Raw genomic sequence first — 6,806 nt, forward strand, 5'->3', positions numbered from 1 at the left:
TTTGAAGACAATGGAGGAGTGGGGGATAATAAAAGCCTTTGAACAGGAATAGGACAAGATCAGAGTTGTATGTTAAATAAAACATTCTCGCAATACCCTGGAGGAGAACTTGAAGGGACAAGGCTGGAGGCAGGAAGACCGAGGGCAGGCTGATGCTATAAACCAGGGAAGGGAAGCTGGTGGCCTAAGCTTAGGCAAGGAGAGTGGTGGAGAGAAAGAACTGAGAAACTAGGCAGATTGTTACTTGAACTAGATTTGGTGACTGGTGAATAAAGGGATGAGGGAGAGGGCAACATCCTCCTCAGGCATGGCCATCAGCCTATGGTTCCTGAATGTGACAAGAGGAACAGTAAGCATCCACTAGAAGGAAATCAACTATAACAAGCCAAATAAACAGAGATGCTCCCACCCTTTATCACGAATACCACAATTTTAATACTTCTACGTTATCCCTTGTCTTTTAAAATTTTATTTGGGGGTGCCTGGGTGGCTCAGTTGGTTAAGCATCTAACTCTTGATATTGGTTCAGCCTGTGAGCTCACTGTCATGAGACTGAGCCCTGTGTCAGACACTGCTGAGCGTGGAACCTGCTTGAAGTTCTCTCTCCCTCTCTCTCTCTCTCTCTCTCTCTGCCCCTCCCCCACTCAGGCTCTCTCTCCCTCTCTCTCTTTTTCTCTCAAAATAAATCAACTTTAAAAGTTTGTTAATTGTTTTGCACAAGTAACATAGTCGCATGGTTCAGAAATTAAAAAGCCTCAACAAGGTATACGTTGAAAAGCCTCCTTCCCTCCCTCCCTCCCATTTGCTTGTTTCTTGTGTGATCTCTCCAGGGACTTTATGCAGATGCCGGGAAGTGCAAGCAGGTATCATTCCTTTTTTCCACAAAAGCCAGCAGCATACTTTACACTGTGATCTGTACCTCGGTCTTTTGTTTTGCTTTGGTTTGCTTTGGTTTGTTTTGTTTTTTAACTGAATAGTATATCCTACATAACTTTCCATATCAATGTAAATGGAGAACAACTTTCTTATTTTTCTATTTATAGGTGTATGGTATTCATGGATATATAGTTGTTTATTAAGCCAGTTCCCTGCTGTGGACACTTGGATTGTTTTCTTGCTATTATGAAAAATGCTTCAGTAAGTATGCATTCATCATTCTGTACTTGGGTGTATGTATCTGTTGAAATGGGCTTGACATATCACAGAGAAAAAGCATTTATAAATTTGTTAATAGAACTAAATTTTTATTTTATTTTATTTAAAGGGAAACTGAAAAAAATTTTAATGTTTATTTATCTTTGAGAGAGAGAGAGAGAGAGAGAGGGACAGATGTGAGTGGGGGAGGGGAACAGAGAGGACGAGAGAGAATCCGTAACAGGCCCCAGTCTCTGAGCTGTCAGTCCAGAGCCCGACACAGGGGTCAAACTCATGAACCGTGAGATCATGACCCAAGCCAGAATCGGACACCTAACTGACTGAGCCACCCAGGCGCCCTAAAAACACTATATTTTAAAAGTTGATCACTCCAACACAGTCCGGAAACTTTCTTCAAGATACTTTGTATTCGTGTATTAAAATATAAACTTATAAATCACACACTATGTTTGGAGTGGTATCATACTGTTACTGCTCAGTTTATTAACACCAAGTGTTAATACTGCTCCACTTTAAAAAATTTTTTTTAATGTTTTTATTTATTTTTGAGACAGAGAGAGACAGAGTATGAGCAGGGGAGGGGCAGAGAGAGAGGGAGACATAGAATCCGAAGCAGGCTCCAGGCTCTGAGCTGTCAGCACAGAGCCCGACATGGGGCTCGAACTCACGGACCGCGAGATCGTGACCTGGCTGAAGTCGGACGCTTAACCGACTGCGCCACCCAGGGGCCCCTTGGTTTCATTCTTAATAGTTCCCTACTGCCACAGAATCTGAGGCAGTTTCCAGGCTCTGAGCTGTCAGTGGGGCTCAAACCCACGGACCATGAGATCGTGACCTGAGCCAAAGTCAGACGCTTAACCGACTGAGCCACCCAGGCGCCCAATACTGCTCCACTTTATTAACACAAAGTGGCACATGTGTTATAGCAAGTTGATAACATGTGAAAGTAATTTGGGATATCCAGTGCTTCACGGAACGTGGACTTGGAGTCCCTGATAGCCTATTTTTTGGTACTAATAAATGGTAGCTTTAAGTCACCATTTTAGGTTTTTTCCCTCATATTCCTTAAAACACGCAACTTTTTAAGAGATAACAGTTCCTTGATGTTTGCAAGTTGTGGGCATGTAGGAGGAGATACATTCATTATATGTTCAATATCTCAAGACTGCCTATGCTAGTATTTTTTAAACCAGGAGCTGATCAAAACAAACAGAAACAAATATAAAAAAATATTTCCTTGGATCTGGGCTGTTTTTATAGATACAAATGAGTTTTAGATAAATGTGTCTGATTTTACATATTTTTGATAAATCTTCTGTGGAGACAAGACTGCTTTTCCATTCAAATCTCTGCTGTGTGGAACCCACCTCTAGCTTAGATCTCAGAATGCAATTCCCATGAGGCATATACCTCCCCAAAAGTGTATCTGTTCTTTCTACCAGTTGGCATGAGTTTGGGATATTGATATCCTATGAAACAGTGACAGTCTGTCTGCCAGCTGAAGCCACACAACCCTTCCTTTCTGGCCATACCCAAGTCAAGGAACCTTGCCTATCTTAACTCTAAGTCTGGAATTTGAGCCTGTTGAGTCTGTGGTAGTTTCATTTGCTTTTGCTATTTAGTCAGTAGGAAAACTGAGAGGATATTGAATGTCCCTTGGTCTTACTTAGAAGCATAGATACTACTTGGGTTATGAATATTCTCAAGACTTTAACAACAGAAGGAAAATGCTGTGGCAAAAAGTCTTCCTCCATATTGTCTTGCTTATTGTTAACATAAATCCGCTGCATCCCTGCAGATCTACTCAACGTGGTGTCTATTGACCATCATTGGGTGCCAACTCGTCTTCCCCACCCCTCTTATTCCAGAAGTTCATACATGTTGTCTCTCGCTATTAAACTGTCCCCTAACTCCCTTGCTCTCCCTGCTAAACTGTCCCCTAACTCCCTTGCTCTCCCTGCCATTTTTCTGCTATTGTGTTCTCTCCACAAGACAATGACTCTGCTCTATCTTAGCAATTCACAAACCTTATTATGCTTCAGAATCACTGGGAGTGCTTGTTAAATCTCAGTCAGGGTTTATAAATCTGCATCTTAATCAGCAGGCTCCACCTGGCTCCCCAGGTGATCCCGACTTGATGAGGAGACCACACTTAGAGCAGCCCTTCACTCTACTGCAGGAGAACAGCACTGCTCTTCGGTTAAGGAGACCTGGGTTTAGGTCTACCCCTGCCAGTCCTATGGCTTTGGGTAAGTCACACCAATTCCCCGTGCTTCTACTTCCTCCTCTGTAGCATGGAGACCAAGGAGAGAAATTGCGCTGGAGTTCTTCAGCTCCTTTGCCCCATTGACCTTCCTTCTCACCTGCTTAGGAAACCCCAACTTGGAGTGGCCTTATCACCTACCTTTGCTTCTGGGCACCCTGGCTATTGAGTGAAACTTGAGAAAATCACAGATCCAGGCTGACTGGTGCTGCTCACCTGAGCTCGCCACACCTTGCAAACACCACAGTACTCCAGCCACTCTCTTGTTCTGCACAAGGACCGTTCCAAATGTACCTTTCTCTCTTCAAACTTCAGAGTGAGGAAGGGGTTATGAGCTAAGGAATGCAAGAGGCCTCCAGAAGCTAAGAAAGGCAAGGAAACAGATTCTCCTCTACAACCTCCTGAAGGAAACAGTCCTGCAAACTTGTTGGGTTATGCTTAGTGAAACTGATTTTGGACATTTGGCCTCTGCACCTACAAGAGAATAAATCTGTTTTGCTTAAAATCATTAAGTTTGTGGCAATTCATTATAGGAGCAACAGGAAACAGATGCCACAAAGTGAGATCACTTAGGAAGCATTTGTGAAGAAGTCTCTTGAAAGCTGTTGCCTCTGTGTGGTTTTGTCTTCTATGGATCTACAGACAAGGCACTGGTGCTGCATCTGAGACCACCACTGGGTTGTCCTCAAGACCGGAAACAGGAAGTGCTGGATGTTGAGAGAAGAGCTGGAACCCACTAGACAATGTGTCCTTTGCTATATCTGACCAGAAACACTTTCAGAAAGCAATGGCAGCTTTGTCACTTTTGCCTTCTGAATCTCATAGAAGTTCTTGTTTTGGCCAGCTACAACCCAGATAGGGAACAGAAATCATAGTTCTGGGACCTACAGTTCCCACCTTAACCAAGCTGGTACAACACATTCATCCTCAAATGACCTGATTTTATAGGTTTTCATCTGCGCTTTTCCTCTCACTTACGTTACGGCGAGAGCATTTTCCTGTCATTGAAAATTCTTCCAAACTAATTTGGAAGAAATTCTGATGACCCATAATTTATTTAACCATCCCTCTGTTATTGGTGACTTAGGATGTTTTCTTTTTTTTTTTATTTTTTCCTGTGTTACTAATAGTATGGCAGTAACTCTCCGTGCATACAAATCTTTGTCAGTATCTCTGATATTTCCTGGGAATGGATTCCTAGAAGGGGGATTACTGAATTAAAGGAAGTCAATTTCTACAAATTGTGATGATTCCTGCCAAACTGCTCTCCAGAAACAGTATATCAGCTTTCACTCCTATTAACTGGGCCCTGGCCAGCATCGAATATTGTGTTTTAAATCCATTCAGAGAGGCACTTCTTGACAATATCTGATGCTGGTGATCATTATAGCTCAAGACTTGGAAGTGAGGTGAGTTGGCCACAATATTCATCTGCAGCTGGCTGGAGAGGCTGGTGACACTTCCTTCCTTTACCTCTGTGGGCACCTGCATCTTCAGAAGCTAGACTCGTGGTGAAAAACAACCTGCTGCAATAGGCAATACAGCACTTTTCAGTCAACAACTTGGGGAAATATATTACTTACAATTAAGTATGACCTGAAGAAATGCTAATATAGAAGGAAAACTATTCCTTTCTCACAAATAAAGAAACACATTAAGTGAGCACCAATGATTTCTCTAGCTCTAGCAAGTCCCTAACAGATTAATAGTTAGCATTCACTTCCCTGAAGTTTTCAATCATTATTTAGGACATTTCGAAGCATATACATTGTACCAAAAACTAGATTCTGCGTCTAATATGGGAAAAGCATACTCTCTGGTTTACAGTTAAAACACTAAAACACATTACCTGGCTAATTCCCATTGCAAATATTTGAATTAATAAGGATGGTTTTATGGCATGCTATTTTAAATCCTCTTTTTGATTCTCAGCTTTACTGCAACAGAAATGAAAAATAAAACATGATTGCATATTGCTGAAGTGACCCAAGGAGAAAACCTATTACATCAGAGAATTTCGTGCAGGGAGTGATTAAACAGTCTGTCTACATGTTTTCCCAAATTTGTATTTCAGCTGAAATGTAATGGTTAGATGGATAAGCAGTAATTGGTATATTGAGAAAAGAAATTAATACTGACTTATCTTCTCTCCAAACTGCAAAGTTTATTTTTATATACAATCTCAGAATGCTAATAAAATAATCTAGTTTCCATTTTTTCAAAATTAGAGATGCCTGAATTTGTGATGACAGTTTTGCTTTATGAAAGCCTATTTTAGAGTTATCAGACTGTCTGAAATCTTTAGAGAGTCTCTGCATTAAGTAAGCCAACCAACAAATAACCTCTCAGCAGACAAAATCACAGAAAGCTGAGCTACAAGAACATGGCCGAGATGATGAGCGGTTCTCAGAGTGGTCCCTAAACCAACATCAGAATCACCTTGGAATTGATCAGAAATGCACATTCTCAGGGCCCTGCTCAGACCTATTGGATCTGAAACTCTGGGGAGTAGGACTGGGCAGTTTGTGTCTTAACAAGCCATCTGCTACATGCTGAAGTTTCTTTAAGAGCTACTGATCTACAATGTTGCTTTCGTTGGGCTGAGAAGGAAGCCAAAGCCCAGAGAGGGCTATTACTCTGTGAATCACAGGAGAAGTTAATGGCATCGTAGGACCGGACTGCCTAGTCTGTAGACAACCTCAACAGTCCTTTACAACATGTGGCTTGTCTGAGATACCCAGTGAGGATGAAAATGTATTTAGCATGCTCTGCCAGTCAGGCAAACTGTGTGGCAACTTTTTCTAGAAAGGAAAACTTAATGCTACAAGAAGCAACCTATACAAAGCTTAGCTATAAAGAAAATTTACTACTGTGAAACAGCCAACCAAGTCTTCAATGAACTAGATGCATGGACTATTACTATACCTCTTGATTGGATATTTTAATCATAAGTATTAGGGAAATTTCTCTGTTGAGATCACAAAAATTCTCATTGAAGTCTGTATAAAATCTAGCCAGTATCCATCTTGTAAAACATAAAAAATAGTGCAGCTATATGCCTTGAGGGAATTTCTCTGTTCAAATGGCCTTATTCATTGGAGGCAGATGAAAAAGTAGGGAAGGTTTGCCAAATTACATCTGCATAGTTTATCTCTGTGATTTCTAACGAAAGGGAACTTTTCTATTTCTAAAAGGAAACTCTTGATATACTATCAATGGGAAGAGAATATGATGTAACTGATTTTTGTAGTATATTAAGAAACTCATAAATGAAAAGGAAAAGATCAAATAATTTTAACTCATATTTGACCTTATTAAATAATTAAGTTTCTTTTCATTTAATCAAGTTGTGTATCACCAGATGGAAGAAAGGATTTATTTGATTGAA

Source organism: Lynx canadensis, chromosome A1 (assembly GCF_007474595.2).
Source record: "Lynx canadensis isolate LIC74 chromosome A1, mLynCan4.pri.v2, whole genome shotgun sequence".
NCBI lineage: Eukaryota > Metazoa > Chordata > Mammalia > Carnivora > Felidae > Lynx > Lynx canadensis.